The sequence below is a fragment of the Falco biarmicus genome, chromosome 2 (genome assembly GCF_023638135.1).
Source record: "Falco biarmicus isolate bFalBia1 chromosome 2, bFalBia1.pri, whole genome shotgun sequence".
NCBI classification, from domain to species: domain Eukaryota; kingdom Metazoa; phylum Chordata; class Aves; order Falconiformes; family Falconidae; genus Falco; species Falco biarmicus.
Genome location: NC_079289.1, coordinates 23,584,314 through 23,603,932, shown reverse-complemented (window position 1 = coordinate 23,603,932; position 19,619 = coordinate 23,584,314). Strand labels below are relative to the sequence as shown.

General features: G+C 45.4%; 1 protein-coding gene across 1 annotated transcript in view; it reads right to left on the bottom strand.

Moving 5' to 3' along the window:
* MTUS2 (microtubule associated scaffold protein 2) overlaps nt 1–16,808 on the bottom strand; it is a 319,840-nt gene extending 303,032 nt beyond the window's left edge. The window contains exons 1-2 of the mRNA XM_056328035.1: nt 16,674–16,808; nt 8,273–8,346 (exon numbers count right to left, since the gene is read on the bottom strand). The gene's annotated coding sequence lies outside the window, so the exon portion shown is untranslated. The remainder of the gene's footprint in view (nt 1–8,272; nt 8,347–16,673) is intronic.
* Between the last annotated feature and the right edge of the window lie 2,811 nt (nt 16,809–19,619).

Sequence of the window (19,619 nt, the reverse complement as noted above, 5' to 3'; positions counted from 1 at the left end):
CAGCTTAGGAGGAAGAGCTATAAGACTCAAACTATTAACTAGCTTATGCACTGCAGCCTAATGGCAAAAAATATGCCTTGTATTGCATTAGGTAACAGATACTAAATGCCAGGACTTGTTAATCTAGAGGTAGAGAGACAACTGAAATCAGCTCTAAAATAATGCTGTCCTGTGACAGGTTATAGTGGAATTCAATAAATCCTATTCAAAAAGCACTTATAATACACATATCAGCTGCTAACTTCATTATGCAAAGTTACCCATATGTGACGTTCACGGGCATTTGTTATTAGTCAAATGGCTCTATCCATTTAGTTTCAGTGTGGCTTTCTGGTTGTCCTGACGAAGGTTCTTGTAACAGCAGCCCTGGCTGAGCGGGAGCCCCAGCCCCACTGGATGTAAAAACGCACCCCCGTGCTGGTACCTCTCCTGCACCTCCGAGCGCATCCCCCAGCATCCCCACAGCCTTGGGCTGCCTGCGCAGGCACGGCAAAGCCCAAGGTCACAGCCCTGTGCCACCATCCATCCACCCACCCTGGCAACAGCCCCATGGAGGGTGTGGGACTTGCTGTGGCACCTCCCTCACCTCTCCCTGGGGTGAGGATGGGAGGCTGCCCTGCCCCCAAGCCTAACCCACCTCACCACACACTTAACTGTGGTGCCAAACAAGGGCCACCATCAATGCGTGTACTCCCCTTTGGAGACGCAAACACAGTTGTATAAGCTTGTCTTCTCTTCTGAAGGGAGGAAAAGCCCACCTTCTGAAAAGCACTGGCCTCAGCCTCCAAGGCAGGCTCAGGACCCCCATGACATTCAGAGGAGAGGTTACTGGCATTTCTTGGTTTGAGCAGCAGCCACTTTGAACAAGGCTTTTTGGTATTTGTTTCACTGCATCCCTGAAACTGTTGATGCTTACTAAGTTAAGTGTCTCATGCAAGCTGAGCTGCACACATGTGGCTGATAGGGATGCTGGGAAAAAGTGCACTCCCCATGGCCACTACAGAAAGGAGGAAGATTTTTCTTCTGTTTTAGCAGGCACTACAATAACAGAACAAAGTGTGTATTTCAGTTACAGTATATCCATGTAGACCTTAACTGCAGTATGTATTGCATGCTGTGCTTTCATCCTACAGTGAAACTGAAAGAAATACTGGATTACCTTAAAGCTAAGACCCAAATTGTGCTACCATCTTGAAGCAAAGTATTTACAAACAAATATTCTGACATCCCGTTTATCTGTTTTGCCATAAAATTGGCTTATAAATGATTAATTATGAAAAATAAGCACAGCAGGCTTTCATGCACTTTTACTTTGAAATCAAGGTCACACTTTGTTTTGAAATTCAGAAAAACAGTATGAATAATACAATTAACATATCAGAAGATTCTTTGCAAGTAACTTTATTTAAGCAGGCTAAAACAGGAGCTTATGAAGTTCTTGCTATCCTGTCATTGCAAACAAATCATTTCTTAGTCCTTGTTTATATCGTTCATTTTATTTGATTAATACCTTGTACCGAAAGGATGCCTGGAGTAGCATCCCCTATACTAAGCCACACAATGCTGAATTAAAACAGCGTTCTTGTCCCAAAGCATTTACAAGCCGATTCCTGCTCTGTGGACTCAATTCCAGATGGGATGCTGCTTCTTAGAAACAATTCAATAATGATGTGGTTATAGATGTAACCACAGTATTGTACAGATATTACAATGGTTACAGATGTAACCAGTAACTTAAGAGTCATAGAATAATAGAGTCATTTAGGTTGGAAAAGACTTTGAAGATCATCAAGTCCAATGGCAGTGCTGGGTTTGCCAAGTCCACTGCTAAACCATGTCCCTAAGCACCAAGACTTTTGAATACCTCCAGGGATGATGATTCCACCACCTCCCTGGGCAGCCTGTTCCAATGCTTCACCACCCTTTCTGTGAAGACATTTTTCCTAATATCCAATCTAAACCTGCCCTGGCAAAACTTGAGCCTGTTTCCTCTCATCCTGTCACTTGTTACCTGGGAGAAGAGACCGACCCCACCTGCCTACCCCCTCCCTTCAGGCAGCTGCAGAGAGCGATAAGGTCTCCCCTCAGCCTCCTCCTCTCCAGGCTGAACACCCCCAGCTCCCTCAGCCGCTCCTCATCAGACTTGTGCCCCAGCCCCTTCGCCCTTCCCTGGACACGCTCCAGCCCCTCGATGTCCCTTCTGCAGCGAGGGGCCCAACACTGAACACAGTATCTGAGATGCAGCCTTACCATTGACAAGTAAGGCTTCCATAACACATCGGAATACATCCAGTAAATCATTCTGCAGGTTCTCTACCCAAGATGCTTAGCTGCCAAAATGCTTTGTGCCAAGCACAGTGTAATACTGAAAGAAGTGGGTCTCAGGCACTTGGATGTAACCACTTCATGCGAACCATCTTCTGCCTATACAGCTCCTTACAAACCCTCACCAAGGCTAGATGTGCAGTCAGTCCTGGTGACAGAGCAAGCCCACCTGTTGACAAGTCACTTGCTTCAAATAGTGAGAAGCTGATTTCTAGGTGCATGCTGGTTTTGCTAACAAAAATTTACCCGGTTATCTCAGTAACAGCCATTTCTTAAGGCTAAACTTCTAAGACTTTCACACAGCATGAGAGAAGAAAAAGTGCATCAGCTTTTGACCTCAGCTACTGTCCTTTCCTTCTGTCTCTGCTGCTTTCCAGAGCCAACTGCAGCATGAACTCCATCTCATGATGTTTACCTTGTCTGCACAGCAGTGCAGCGACCACAGGCTTGCAAAAGGCCACATGGCCTGGGAGCTGCCAACTGGAGTGGTCTGACCAAAAAACAAGAGCCTCTCCATGTCAACATGAATTGTCAAAAAAACCTTGATACATGTATTGCAGAGCTAGAAATAGAAAGCAATGCTTTCACCATACTGCTGATATTTGAATAACTTCTTTTTGAAAGAGGGCAAACAATTTGTTCCCCTGAAAGCTTGCTTACGATGGCAAGGACTGGGCTCAATTTCAATAGAAAATACAATTGCCTTTTTCAAAAGGAAGCTCAATTCTATTAAAGGTTAAGAACGTAACAGACAAAAAACACATGATAAAAATCAAGACTAAAAAGCACTGCACTTAAGAGAAACAGGGTAGGCAGAAGATAAAGCCATGGACACTGCACATGCAAAGAGAAAAGCAGAATGGGAAATGACAAGCTGAGACAGAGGGTGAGGTCTACTAGAGATCCATCAAATGGTGCAAGGGAATGGAATGAAGCAATCAAGCACATATTCTTGAATTTATGAAAAATATTGTCACATTGAGCTTTATTCTAGCAGAGAACCTGTTCTGGAAGAACCAATTTACTAGTAAGACTTCAGAAAGTCTGCAAGCTCTAGACATGGCTTAATACAAAAGAGTAGCAACAGTAACTCTAGCTGATGCTATATTGGACTCCTATTGGATACAGATGAACCATTTAATTAGAAAATTATGATTCACTACAGGCAAAGGCTCCAATTCCTTTAACAACTGGAAAATAATATGTAATCTTAACCAATATCTTATTTACTTGTTCAGATATTTTAGGACAATTTCTCAAACCTAAAAACAAGTCATGTGCAAAACTGAGCAGGAGGAAATATCCACACACAAAAATATAAAAAGGACCTGCTAAAGAATGCTTTATTACATGCTAAAAAAAATTTAAAAAAAAATTGCTGTGCTACAGCCATGAAAGGAAGCTTTTTTGGTGGAAGAATCCTGGCTAAGGAGAGTGACAGCAGCAGCAAACAAACCTGTAAAACAAACCCACAGCACATAACAGATGGGGGGGAAAAAGACACTGATAGCAATTAATACAAATCAACATTGTAGAAACACAAGCAAGTGACGAGAAAAAAAAAACATTCAAAAAGCTATGGTGAGGTTATGACAATAGGAGCTTCTCCCTAAATGGAACAAGAATAGCGAATGCCAAGCAATGACTTCAATAACTGGTCAGTTCAGACAAAAATTATCAAACAATTCAGAAATATACAAACTTATTTGACAACTACTTCTACTCTACATTCAGAAAGACGCGAGATGCTATATTCACATCTTAAAGTGATAATGACATACCTCCAATGCCACCAGTAACTGGAGAGCGCTTTAAATAGCCTCTCAGTTAAAACCCTGCTTTCAAGAGTGTAAGGCAGATGAACCAGTAACTTTTGATTCAGAGACTGCTTTTAACAAAAGGAACACTAGAAGTTCCTGGTGACTGGGAAGAGTTAATACCAAGGCAGTATTTTAAAGGGTTAAGTGGGATAACCTAAGCAGCTATGGAACTGTTAGACTGACATCATAAGCAACACCAGGGAAAGGTTATCATGGGACACAATCAATAAGGCATTGAAAGACAGTAGCACAATTAACATCAATCAACACAGCTGTATGGAAAATAGGCCTGATCATGTAAATCTGATCATTTGTATGAAGTTACATCATTATTTGATAATGGTAGTGTGCTGACAGGCTGTATTTCTAGTCCTAATTTCACACTGTGTAGCGATTTAAAGTCATGCTATACATAAAATCCTGAATTAAAAGATTAACCATACTACATCAACACTGCTCATAGTAAATGAATTTCGAAGTGGCTAACTAAATGGAGAACCAGCATTCAGATAACAGATTCCTTGTCAGTCCAGCAGGAAAAAAAATGGAGGTACAACATTTGGAAGTTTGAAAAAAGCTACAGACTGCCTCAAAAGGCAAGGCTCGTTATTTACTGAAACAATTTGCCTGCACCATGATGGACTGATTGCTGCTGGTACCCTTTAAAACACCACCTTGGTCTCTTTCAGGCAGATATGCTAAATAAAGAAAAAATAAAGGACTACTAGCGATATATCCTGCATTTCTCTGACCTGCACTGAGCAGGCAGTAAGAAGAGATATTCATGTGGTCCCCTCTGGTCTTTAAATTTATAAGCTTAGGAAACAATGACCTAGACATTATTAATCCCTCTGCAATTTAACACAGTAAGTGAATCACGCCTAATCCATCTGATACAGTACAAAGTGTCTTCAGTATTTCTATGGGATTTCAACTGTAATCCAGTGTTAAATTACTGGATGACTTAAAATATTATCAAGTCTCTTCCCTGAATTTCTGATTTTTAGCTGAAAGCAGCAGAAGTCTATCCCTCTTTGAAGCATCTCACTAGCTGTTTGCATAAATACAGAGCCATGGTATCAAACTCTTGACCCATAACTTCCCATGTAATCCACTTTGACCTGTTCCTTAGGAAATGTTTTTTGAAGTGATGCCATCAGAACAGTATTTCTGTGGTGTGTCAGAAAGCCTCCCATCAGCTACAGCTGTGACTAACACGCTAACTTCATGCAAATCTCTCAAGCAGGGTTACGCTCTCATATACCCATCACCTTCCCACACAGTGCTCTAAGATCAGCAGAAGAGAGGTGAAAGTCCCATTACCTCTGCCAAACACATGTTATTTAGTCCTGTCTATTTGAAACAAAACACAGGGGTTTGAAAACACCATTCTTGCAGGTAACCCTGGAATGGGCCAGGAAACTATTCTCTCAGGTTCACAGCAAGTGCTCAAATTGCAAAATAGCCTCCTACATTTCTTGCTCTATTTGACATGTACTTCTGGTGCAACTTTCCCTTTCAGAAGCTGAACATCTCTAACACTCATCACAGAGAAAATGAATTTCAAAAATTTCCAGAGCTCTTTTCCAGCTGATGGCCTTTGCTTTCCAATCCTTCTAGCCACTAGGAATCAAAACCTTCAAGCTGCTTCTCACAGGCCTTACCGTGAAGTCCAGTGACATGCCAGCCCAAAAAGGAAGAGGATGTGTTAACAGGTATTGACTACTTGTTTCACTAACAATGAAATAACATACCTTATGTGACCTTTTGGAGAAAGCTATAAGAAATTACTTAGAATATTGATTTAGTTCTTTCCATAACCATCATCCAAGCACTACAGAGTCCTCAACCAAACTGGGAAATCCACGGGCATATTAAGAATTTTAATTATGAATTAAGAATATTAAGAAAATTAAGAATACTAGGAAGGATTCATCTGTATTTCTCACTGCTACCTGTGCTCTTCCAGCTCTGCAGCCAAGTTCCAAACCCAGGATCCAGCCTTCGACCTTGATCAGTGAATGGCAGTGGGAGAGCTGTACACAGGAACATTCGAGAGGGTCTGAATAGCAAACCCACCCCGGCCCCCCCCCCGCAGCAGCCACACACCTTTAGCCTCACTGGCTGAGTTACAAGACTTACAGCCCCAGTAACAGGAGGGCAGAAAACAGTTTAACTGCTTTTAGATCAGAAGTCGTTTGTATATGGGAAATACATAAAAGGCATTTTCATACATCCTTCACACCACCCAGGACTGTGTCCTGCCAATGCTGTCCTCAAAAAGAAGATGTGCATTGCCCTCCCTTCTTTCCTGTGGGGCAAGAGAGTGCCGGAGCATCACATGCCACTTGTAAACCCATAAACACAGGATTTCCCTCATTTAGTGTTTAGCTGCCTGACTGCTGCAGGATTATAACCAGGAGGCACGTGCCACCCAGAAGACAGGAACACACCAGTTCAATCACCCATTTCACAGCCCAAAACCACATCACCTATGACTGAATGTGACTGTTGTCAGAGAAACAGCTTTTGACTTGGGTAAATGACGAGATTCCTTCCCAAGCTCCTGTGACCACTCAGTTCCTATCACATAGCACTGTCCCCAGAGGCATCTGCATGTATGAAGAGTCCCTTGAAAGCCAGGGATCATGCCATGATGATGCCTGCTTCACCCTTCTGAGCCCCACCAGTCTCTATTGGCCACACAGCCTGGGTTGGAAAGGGAAACAGACATGGTGTATACGATTTCCTACACTGAGGATTGGGATTGTGGTAATATCTTTGCCAGTGACCAGAGTTTGCTTTCTCTTTGCTCTCACCTGCTTTCTGCTCTCAGTCTGGTTACCACAGGAACACCACCCTTTGGGTGCCTCCTCACCATGTATAGTGTTGCATGCTACAGCCATGGCCCCAGGCTTTGCTGGGGTCCTGACCCCCTCCCCAGTGCTGGCTGCTCTTGCCAGACCTTTCTGACTCCAGGTCAGACCAGGCCCAAGTCCCCCTAAAGGAAAGAGCAATGACTACACCATGTTGCCATCAGAACTTCTCCAGCCAGGCTGTGTTTTGTTACTTGAGGACCAGATCATACCTGGCCCCAGGAGACGCCTGCGCTAGGCTATGTGGACAGTTTTTCTTGTTCCTCCCCGTGGTCAGCCAGCAGGACACAGCAGGCTGGCACACGCTACTGATGCGCAGGGAAAATCAACCGTGAGCCTGCTGGAAAACTGGGGGCAGTGTAAGACCACAAAAGAAGATTTTGACCATCATCACCTGGTCATCACAGAAAAAGCAGGCTCAGAACTCTGGTTCTATTTCGCCCATCTGAGGTTACCCCTTGCTAGGCAAAAGCCAGGCATGCACCCAGCCAGCCTGCTTGGGGGTTTGCTGGGAGGAGGCAGCCTGTGGCCCCTCTCACTCCCTCCAAGGTTTGGCAGTACCCCATACAGTCAGCCTCCCTCTGGAACCTACACTGTCCCATCTCCATCTTATTGAGTCATTTGAGGCTTTGGGACCACTGTCAGCCTGTTACTGGTGGGCAATCAAAGAGCCAATGCCCCTAGCCAGGTAGAAAAATACTGCCCCACAACCTGCCAGCATTGCTGTCTTTTTTTCCCCCCAGGTGAAAAAATCATTGCTGACCTCCCAGAGGCTTCAGCATGCATTGTTAGTGCTCATGACTGAACGCAACCTCATGCCACTACAACACAAATTTACCAGGATCCATGTCACAGTCATTTCCCAGCCAACAAAGTTATGCCTTCCCAAGCATGAAAGACTACCTTCAAATATTGTCATCTCAAGAAGTAACCAGATTTAGCTTAGATATGTAGTACATTGGATTAGAATTCATACTTTCTATGTGTACTATACCTACCAGACAGAAATAAAAGATATTAGAAAAGCAAAGGTCTATTTTTGTTTGATAATTTCCCCCAGTAAAAGTCTCATGGTCTGCTTTGAAGTCATCTTTATCTCCATTGTTTATACAATTGTTAGAGGGAGTTTTCATTCAATAGACTAGCACTAATATAAAAATCAAAGACATCTTGCAAAAGAGTTCTTTGGTGGCAAAGACATTCAAAAGATCAAATCAGACATTAATAATACAGAAGACAAGCTAAGCTTACCCCAAACGCTAGAAAAACAAATTTTACTTCCATTGGTGATAGTTCGCCCTAGAAGGCAGTCCCAGGATGGAAATCTTAAAAAAACCAAATAAGAGACTCATTAGAATTAGAGTAGGTAACAACGGCATACACCATCAGATCTTTTGTAAACACACTGCTCAAGATTAAACATCCTGCTCTTCTGATTATGATCCTGTCCAAATTTTCTGGCATTAGCTCACAGATAAGCTGGTCCGTGTTAGGAGTGAGTGAAATAAAGCAACGCACCTACTCTCAAAAGGGGAAGAGGATACAAAAAGTTTGTGAAACAAACTCCACATTTTCTGTTCCCCTTCCTCTGGAGTATCTTTAAAGCAAGTCAACGCTCTCAAGCAAATTTAGGTACACAAGCTAAAGGGGAAGCACAGATTACACTCAGTTAGGTTTTAAGGCATTTACAGAGATCATTGTTTTTAAGAGATGCTGTGTTATTTGATGCCTTGTCCCTATGCCACATTTTGATGTGATACAGGTGGTGTATTGCTATTCAGGGAGATTTAGCTGAATTTGCTTGTGATTGCAATCACAAGAAAAAAAAACCAACATTGTGAATCAGAGAATGTGGGTTTTATCAAAAGGCTACAGGTCAAGCCAGAGAGAGAAAGCAAGTTAGCCCTGAGATTTGGTAAGAGGTCATAAGATGTTGTTTTACCAGTGGTAAAAGGGACCAAAGTCATATTGCTGCAAATCAAACATGAAACTAGAAGAGCATCTCACAAGTAAAGCTGACCAGATCATAAGATGACAAAAAAGGTAGAAAAGGTTTTGGGCTTTGGTTGTTTTGGTGGGGTTTCTTCCACATTATGTCAATGATGCATATTTATTTGTATTACAACAGGAAAGAGACAGGAGATATTAGAACAAAGAGTTAAGAGGTATGAGTATAAGGAAGACCAAGAGGAGGGATGTGGCTGTGGGACAAGCAGAGCAGGTGGAGATCAGAACAGACTTGAGAATATGACAGAGGAAAAGGCAGAGAAAGAATAGGGAAACACAGCTGAGGGAAAAGGAGGAGGTCATACAACACTTTTTTCCTTGTGGTATATATCAAGTGGAAAAAAGTTAGATAAAAAGCTCAGAACATATTAGAACATGGAAGATATGGATGGGATTTTAGGTAAGAGATTTAATCAAGTAGTCTTTTTTTAAATGTTTTATTCACATGCAAATGATGCTCACTGTTTATGATAAATTTCACAAAATGCGGTAAAAGTCCCAAATCCAAAGTAACATGCAGCAAAACATGCACTAATTACAATGAAATTTTAATAATAAATTCCAGGAACATTCTATTTCACCACCACCACCTTCCGTTTGCCAGCAAGGCAGGTTGCTTCTTTCCAAATAACTCAGTTAAATTAAGTTGTGTGTTCAGCCTCATTAGCCACCATCTCCATTCCCCTGTGGTTTTAATTAGATAGGTTTCTGTGCACAGCTGCCTCAGTCCTTCCCCCACTCCCCCCCGAAACAATCCCACAATGTTGCTTTTTTATGTTATCATTCTTCAAATGCTCCTAATTATGCTGGAGGCAGCCAGGGTGATTGGGGCAGAGCAGTGCTCTCCCGTAGAGAAGGCAAGGCAGGAGCTGCAGCCAGCAGGGCACACACTGCCCCTTGGGCAGGGCTAAGATGCTCTTCCACACCATTTTACCCACTGTAATCAGGACAACCTACAAGTATGATGGGCTCAAGTGCAGGGTCAGACCCTCCGCACCGACACCAAGTCCCAAGCACATGGTGCTGACTCTTCCCAGCAGCCTCCTTCCTGCTCCACGAGCATCCATGCTGGTCCACCACTTTCATGAAACCACAGGGCAGGAACAGGGCCCCAGCACCCCACACCAAAGCTGGGGGACACAGGAGACCCCTGAGTTCAGGATGACGATACCTAGCTGCAGCTCCTCCCCCAAAGCACCCACCCTGGCAAGCCCAGCACATCCCCCTGGACGCTAGGCCATGGCACTGTCCCACAAGACAGAAGAAAGGCTCAGGAGGACCGGCTCCAAAGGTCTGTCCTGGCCTTCAGTCCAGTTTTTAAACAAGCACAGGAGGAACCAGATCATGAGACTACCTGTTTCCAGCTGGAAATGGGGGTAAAGGCTGATTTTTCAGGAAAATAAAGGAAGTGGGGGAGGATCAGCTCTGTCCATAAGGAGCAAGACGGGACTTTTTAAAGGCAGGATTTCCACTTCAGGCTCTAATTGCACTTTATTAGCAGAAACAGACTGCAAATCCAGCAAGAACGGCTGGCAGAAAACCCTCGCAGCAAAGGGCCTCTGCTGCACAGCTACCCTGCAGCGCCTGAGGAGAGCCTGGGGAGCTCAGCACCATCCTGGGCTATTCCTGGCTGCCCAGGGTCAGCAACGATGCAACAGGGATTAGAGCAACTTCGATTTGTTATGTAAGCGACATCCTGCTTGTAGCTTCTCTCAAATCCCAGACACTGCTATTACGCAATAGGAACAATCAAACAGGGCAGCTTTTCTGCTATTTGGGTTTTTTAAAAGTGCTGAGCAGCTAAAAACGAAAAGAGCGGGTCTGTCAGACTGTTACATTTTCCACTCTAATCAGTTTAACCTTAAAGCTGCTGCAGCTTATAGAGGGTGACTCAGCTCTCACTTCACTCGAGGCCTCACGGTACACAAAGGTGAAAAAAGCAACCTGTCCACCTCCCTACTGGATCCTGGGTGGAAAGCAAAGGATCTTTTATCTTTATTATATATATATATATATAAACTTGTACCTTATGAACCAAGCCTAGGGGCTTCCATTTCTTCAGCATCAGTAACTCACTGGCTTTATTGACATTAGAGGATTCCTTACATGAGTAAAGGCTGTGGAGCTAGCCCTGAACTTTGCTGCACAGGTTGGATGGTAGCTGCAAGCCACTCTGACACCTGAGCTTTCATCAATAAAAAAAATGCAAGCTCATTTAACAGTCTCCAGAGTCCTTTGTTTTCTTGAATTATTACTATAAATAATTTGATGGTAATGCATGCAATTTTACGTTATACATCTATGTACATGTGCTATTCAAGAAAATATGCATATTAACAAGATCCATTGTTTCCATAAGCCACTTTACTCATATTTGTGTCATGCTCCAGCAATATCAAGGATCAGTAGATGCAGATGTTTCAGGAAATTCTGGTTGGTAATTTAATCAAGCTGTTGTCATCAAGATTAGGACTTTGTCCAGTTTAATTTTGGTTTAGAAACTTATTTCTTTCCAGCTTACAAACTATGTTCAAAGAAAGTTTTCCATTCATTTCAAATGGTCTTTTAAAGTTTTCCGAGATCTGAAAAAGGAGACAAAAATCACTCTTTTCAGGTAGAACTGATTTGCTACCTATTCTCCTAGCCTTTCAACCTTTTAATGCATTGAAGAAACAGCCCAATTTTAGTGCCTATGCTGAATACTTGTTTTGATCCTCATAGCATTAAACCCCAAACAACATATCCAGATTGTGACCATGATATAGCAAACCTGTTCTAAGCACTTGCTCCTGATCTCTGTAACATTTCTAGTCTTCTATATTCAGCCATTTGATTTCACCAAGGCTCATACAGATTGTTTCCAGAGATTATTTTACTGTTTTTTCCCCCCATTTCAAAGCCTCCAACAATAGCTAAGCAACTTTTTATCAAAACAGTGGTCTGGTAGAGCAGAAGGAATGCATTCATCCTGAGAGCACAACTCTGCTGAGCACACTCAAGTGCAGTTTACTTCTGAATGTCTTATTTGTGCCCAGTATCCTGCCAGCTTTCCCTGTGCATAGCACATGATTCCTCCCGGTATTCTGACATGAAAAAATTGCATCAAGATTGGAAATGCTTAATACAAAGCTTTTTTTTCTCCCATCACAATCTAATTCTTGTTCAGTAACACCAACGTACCCTGTCATGCAGAAATACACTACTTGGGAGTCATCCAGTCCCTCTGACTTTTTCTAGGAGTATAAACTTGAATTATGAGGACCGCCTTGGACTGAAAAAACACTCAGGTGGCTTGAAGGGGTTATTTCACATGCCCCATGCAAAACTTGGCAGAAACAACACATGTCAGAGGGCGAAAGCACTACTGGAGCATCTCTGCTCTTCAAGCCACCCCTGCCTGCTAGACTGGCTCTTTGGCGGCCTTAGCATTCTGCCATAACTTAGAGCGCCCTGTGGGGGTAATAAACACAGAAGCCAACTCATTTAGTTTAAGCTATCAAATAGTTAAAATTCAAAAAGTAAAACTTGGAGAAACTAATTAGCCCAGCATGTGTTTAAGATGCTTGTTTTCTTTTCAACTATGATTTCAAAGGGAAGTCATTCTCCTGTAAGTGTTTGGTGATTATGCCCATGAAGTGAAATTCACAGCTGTGCAAAGAAGAACAAGTTATGCTTTTCTTCCAGCTCTGCATCCCATGTAGTAGCTGTTTCAAAGTTTATCTCCAGGCAGAATAGCCCTTAGGCTCATGTAAGGAGCAGCAACCTGTATTACACCATCATTTAAATTAAGATTGCAGGCTGGAAGGGGAATTCAAGGAATTTTCTGCTGATGCTTTTGCTAGTTTTGAGGATTGGATGAAATCACTGATCTGCAAGTGACGTCACTAACAGCAAAACCCTGGGAACTGCTGCCACACCAGATGCTTCTGAGGATTAAATCACTTGCAGAGACTTTTGATGTGGATGCCTCTGCTGGAACGAAACGGACTTCTCCATCCACAGTCCCCAAATACCCTGCAAGACTGGGCCAGCATACCCCTCCCAGCTTTTGGAGAGGAAGCTAAGGCATATTCTTAAAGCAACTTTGCCGCAATTATACGGTAAGATAACTCCTTACCTTCCAGCTAGTGCGCCGCTAACACCACTTTCTGTGCAGCACTACATGCTGTGCCATGCTACGCCACAAAGGCAGCAATAACTTCTCCATGAGCAGAAAACAGTTCCTGTCCTGAAACGTGAAGATTCACTGCCCCAGGAACTTTGAAACTGTTGGCCTAACTGCCAGCTCTGTAGCCACTTAATTGAAAAAGAAAATAGAATTCCTTAAAGAAATTACTAAGGTGACTGCTTAAATAGTCTTTTAAACAGCCCTTTTATATTGAAGACCTATTTTTCAGGTGTTTTGAAAGTTTTACGGATATGCCTTTTGGCTGCAAAGCAGTAACCCGGTTCTATATCATAAAAGTAACATAGGACGGGGCTTTAATTGGTATAAATCACTTGGTTGTGAAGCTACTGCAATTTATAACAGCTCATCATTTCCCTTCTTGTTTCTCACCCTACAAACCCTAAGTAGGTCTTCCTCATGAAACCAATGACAGGACAGTGAGGTAGTTACAGCATCTGGCTGTACTCTGTAGATCTTTCCGGTGACCTTGGATGAAGTGTTGGACCTTATCATCTTCCCAGTTTCCCACTGGAAAATCCAGAATAGCAAGATACCATATAATGGCAATTGACAGAATAAACAAAACAAGTTTTCAGAGAGCGAAGCATCAAATGCATATCCAGCAACAGGAAGTGACAGTGTTCCCAGGCTTGTGAGGGTGCCATTTATATCAGGACAGTGCCAGAATAAGTTACACAAAAATCCATCAGAATTATTTTCCTGAACAAAGACTGTTTCAACAGGTTTGAGTGTGCAATAGCAAGCTCAGGTACAAGATAAACCATCATGCATCTAAGTTTTGCTACTCTTTGCTACTTCCTTTCCACTTTCAGCTACTTATGCTTTAACAAAACTGACTGCACAGTGTTCAGTAGAAGTTGCATTTAAGCAAGGCCAGTATAATTATAAATAGCTTTTGATAAAATGCAATAGTTGCACAGGGAAAGCATGTGCTAAATCAGCTGTGCCTCAGTAGTCATTTTACCAAACGACAGCATCCAGCCAGAGGTGGAGAAAAGATCCTCTCACACCGCTTGTTCCTAGCATTTCAGCAAATACCTTGAGATGTCCATTATTATGCCTAGATCTTTTCTCCTCCACAGCATTCAATCAAACACTAAACCAACCACTCTGCATGAGTCTCTACCGTATTGTGTTTCACATCATCTACCATTGTATGACTCCCTGGAGAGAGGATATTTCACAGGAGCCCAAAATTCTGGCTGCAATTCTCTGTCCTACGCTGATTTCTGGTGCTTCCTACATGAACTCAGGAAACAGAGACTACACACTGGAAGCTGAAATTTGTGTTTTTCCTAACTTACTATGAGGGAGGACTATTTCTTACTGGTTACTGCACTCCCTGCACAGCCTCTGATGTGCTGTTTGTGCTTTACAGATGTAGGAAACTACACTTCTGCAGTAGACGTGCTGCTAGCTCTCCTCTCTCCATTATCTTCCTAAATATCTAGTATTGCTCACTATACCATAAATGTATTTTGCATAGAAACACACACTCGAGAAAAAGGCCAGGAGTTTCAAGCTGCTTTCTTGTTTATTACAGTCACTATCACTAACCCAAGAGACAACACCCTGGAAAACTTTACTATGGAACAAGCTTTGCTGTAAAGAAATGAAAAACTACTTATCTGAAACAAACCTACACTAGGCATTTGTTAGATCAGTAGCCAAATACCTACCTCTGCCCTTAGAGATGAACGTAAGGAAATACATGGTACCATATCAAAGGCTATTTCAAATAAACCGCAGGGACACAGCCTTGCAAAGATTTTCTCAGACCCCACCCCACCGCATCTCAGGTAGGGATTTCTAAACTCCCAGCACATGTTAAAGACCCCCCCTTTTGCACCTTAAAATAGAACTTTATTCTGCAGAAATTAAGGTGATAAATAAAGTAGAATGAGAAGTTAATCCTCATTTGCATACATGTAGCTCACTGCTACCACTCTCCTGCAGCACAGGCTGTACTGCTCTCCACAGCAGATTGCAGAGGTAGGAGACAAGTAGCTGGGTATGTTTAATTGCATTGGAAAAGGGCAGACTGGTAAAGAGTTTATGTAGCAGGAGATACAGAAAGGCCACATCCCTGCTGAAACTGGGGATAAGAAACAGTAAAGCCTACAAACGCTACACAGAATGCAGAGAGCATGAAACAATTCCTGTACAAAATCACACAAACCAAAACATGACATTTCTGCATCACATTATATCCAGCTCAACTGCTGCCAAGTGCCTCCTTAACGCAGTCATCCATTGCAAAGTTAACCTGTATGCAAGCACTTGACATTTAATTATTTTGCTACTGATGCCTTAATATCAGCAAACATTTCTAATGCCTGACCCACTGAGAAGTATTTGTTGGGGTTTTGATCGTTGCATTTTTTCATGCAATGATAAACGTCAAGGCTCCTGCTGGCTTGCTCTTTTCATGTTTAGAATGAGCAGGGATCGCTGGCTCCCTAACAGAGGTGCCTGTGGGGAGTAGGGGCTGGTGCAAAGGCACACAAGCCCCCTCTGCACGGCTCTTCCCTTCGGGAGGCAGCGGCAAGGGCCAGGGGGAAAGCAGCAGGAGCAAATGCAGCAAGGGAGACTAAGGGAAGAGGAAGAAAAAGGTACCCAGACTCACCTAAACAGAGTTGGAAACTGCCGACCTAGATGAACAGCTCTTCAAGCAGAGACATTTTGAGTAGGGAGACCTGGAGCTGCTGCCCTATCTCCCATGGATTTATCTTTCCCTTCCTAGCAAAACACTACTCCACAATTCACATTAGCTGCTTGATCTTTCATCATACTTAAGAAAAATAATGAGATGCTGTTTCACCCACGGAAGGGTCAGAGAGCAGCTACAGTTTTAGCGCCGTCAGCCAGCGGGGTGCTGTGACCCGGCGCTCGCCCTGAACTCTCCGCTCGCCCGTGCTGACCGCTGGGACCCGACCCCCGCACATCTCCCCGGGACTTCCCCCCCCTCCGACTCCGCCACGCCATTAACACGCTGCGGGCACAAAGCCGGCAATCCCGACCCTAGCCCAGGTGCTGCACAGACAGAAATGCCCACTTGACCCAGACCATTTACGAGCATCCTCAAAACTTCTGGCTCAAACATTCGGTGATACGGATTATCCGTGTTAGTAGGCTGGGCTGGCTCCCCACCCCAGCGCCCCAACGCACGCGTGCCTGCCGCGCAGGTAGCGCAGGGGCGCAGCCTGAAGATCTGCCGCGTCCCCGCCGCGCAGGATCCGCTCCCCACCCCGCAGAGCTTTGCCCGCATTCCGCCCCCCGGGCCGCAGCGCTCCGGGGGCGCAGCCGGGACACACTCCAGCCCCGGAGGGGCGGCGCCGCGGCCGCCAAGTCGCGGGGGCGATGCGGGTCAGAGAGGGGGCACCCCAGCCCCGCCACCCCGCGGCGGGGAGCGGAGCCCGCGCTGCCCGCGCCGGGACGGGGATGCGCCGGGCTCACCTGCCTCCGCGCCGCCGCCGGTGCTGGTGCTGCCACCTCCTCCCGCCGGCAGGACGGAGCGGCGGGCGCGGGCCGTGTTTATATAGCAGCGGGGCGCAGCCGCCCAGCAGCGCCCGCCGCCCGCGCCCGCCGCCGCCGCCGCCCCGAGCCGCAGCGCCCCCTGCGGGACCGCGCCGCGCCCTGCGCCCCCCCAGGAGGGGCACCCCGCCCCCCGGCCGGCACCCGCAGCCTAGTAGAGGGACCTGCCGAGGGGCGTCGCGACAGAGCGGCGGTATCGATAGCACGGAGAGCTGTCGCGGCAGCGGCGGTGGGATGCGCCCGCCCCTGCCCGCTTTCCCAGGGAGTCGCCGCGTGCAGAGGGACGCCCCGCAAGCGCTTGGGTGGCCTATCCGGGACCGCCGAGGTTGGAGAAGACCTTTAAGATCACCGAGGCCAACGGTGAACCCAGCACTGCCCTGGATGGGGGGTTTCTGGGAATATGGGTGCGGGGCAGCGCCTGCCGGGGAAGGCATAGCGGGGCCTCCAACGGCATCGGGCACAAACGGGACGCGTTCGTGCAAGGCTTTCTGCTCCTCGCCCGCCACCCTCCAGCTCGCCCTCGCCCCTAGTTCGTTTCTCTTTCGCTTTAAAATGCACAAGAAAATAAATAAAGAAAGAGCGGACACACAAATCTGCTTGTCAGCAAAACTTGGGACCCAAAGGGTAATCTCCATTGCTTTTGCTATGCCGAAAGTCTTGCCCAGAGGTTTTGCTCCCGTTAGGGAAGCGAGCTTTGTGATACAGGCAGAGGTTTTTTATTGTATGTTCAAAGTCTTATCTACACGTACAGCCTGTGCCACAGCTATCTCTGTGCGGGTTGTTATATCCCCGATGAGCTAGCGCTCGTTGTTTCGATCAGCTGTTAAAATCAGCAGCAGGCACGAGATCAGATGGCAGTTTTATGATCTGTGTCTAATGCTGGGCAACTCAATTAATTTTTATGAAGTCCTCTGGGCAAGTGCATGAAGTTCTGTTCAGGAGGGGGTGGTGAAGGTGTTCCCAGTTCACAAGGCTGGCCAGATGCCGCACAGCATCCTCCTGCCTGGGAACCCCCGCAACGATGCCTGGAGACACCCGGAGAAGAGCCAGGAGCTGAGGACTAATACACAAAGGCACAAGATGGCAAGAGCCTGGGAATCTGGGGACACCCAGGCAGAAATGCCCATGGTCTGCATCCCAGCTGCATCCCAGCCCTTTGGTGGTTTGGATCCAAGTACAGCATTGGGGAAAGACTTCCCTCACCCCATGCCTGTCTGATCAGGCTGATGTTACAGCCTCAGACAGCAGGACAGTCACTGTCAGAGGATATATCCCTATTTCCCAGGCACACGGTAACTTCCTTATTTCTGCCTGTGCTCAAGCACACTGTGCTTGCATCTGTCTGCAATCTGAAGTGCCAAGTACCATCCCTGTGGCACATTAAGTGAGTCTCTTATCCTTAAAGGACCTTCCTTTAAGGCTCGTCTTCCCTGCTGAAAAAAAGCTGTGTTCCCCACCCCCAGCCCCACCACAGCGGAATAAATGCTACGCTTGACTAACAAAGACAATGAAGATAAAGTATCTCAGCTGGTAAAGTCACTGCGAGCATCCATCTGGCTGGCACAAAGGACACTGACAAGCCAGGCACTGGCAGCTCTAGCTGGGGGGGTGGTGGGGGGGTTACGGCATGAACCCCCCCCCAGCCAGCTCTGCCACAGCTCTCCAGCCCCCAGCGGGGTGGGCAGGACAGGAGAAGGGGCCGCACCTCTGTTCACAATTCAGAATATTATTTATGTTCAAACCCTGAGCTTACCTACCATTAAAATAAGGGGAGGGGATTCCGAGGAAGTGAACAGAACCATCCAGCACCTCAGCCATTAATTTCCAGAAAGCAGCAGTGCCATTTGTCTTGTCCAAAGGCATCACCATGAAACTGTTGGTGACGGGGGCTTACAGGCTTTCACTGCCCTCTTTTTACATTAGTACTTGAAAGGACCCATTGGCTGTATTACAACAGGGACAATAAATGAGAAAGCCCAAATTTACACAAAATATTAAACAGCTTGCCAAGACCTATTATATGAAAAAAAACCCCAAACATATGCCAGCACTGAGTTTCTTCCCTCCATAGAACATTTTTGCAAACAACTACCACTCCTAGCACTTGACTTCTGATCATGGAGCTATTGCACTTTAAAAGATAATTCACGCTATTATCACACCTAATTAAAAGCTACTTAGCTGCAGAATGTGGGCTTCACTTTATTTTTAGATCCTGTGCAGAAGTGAAATTATCTGCTGTAGTAATTCACATAAACTTGTTTTTCTTCAACGTTCGGAATAGAGATCTGTAGCCCATACAAACGTACAATAGAAGATTTCTTATGCGACTCCAGCAAACAGAAGGGCTAACAAAAAAATGTTGCTTATGCTGTAAAGAGTAAAGGAAAATTATGAGAAACGGAAGCAGTGGATGGCTTTTATAAATGTAGGCAGAGCAGTTTCAAGCACAGCTTGAAGCCAAAACCACTTTGTTGATGTGTTTTGGAACAAGCTGCTGCAGCTACAGGGAGGTGGCAGAATAGCCTCACACATAGACCTGGGAAGTTGAAGGCGGTGAGGAGCCCTGTGGCCCAGAGCAGGGACAGCCTACCTGTGAGCACAGGGCTGGATACGGCCCTGATGGAACTGGGAACGGAGCAACCGTGCCTTGGGCATGGCTGGCCGAACGAGCCCCCCAGGTCTTCCCTCCCCGTCATAAGGGCATGGATGGTTGGCACAGCACAGGCACCTTTTGCTGTGCACCCAGGGTTTATCCCTTGCGTTTAAACAAGCACCAGGACATCGCAGTGGCTGTCTTTGCACTGATGGACATGGTGGGACCAGGGACCGAGCTGGATTGTTGATCAATCCACACTGCTTAATTGT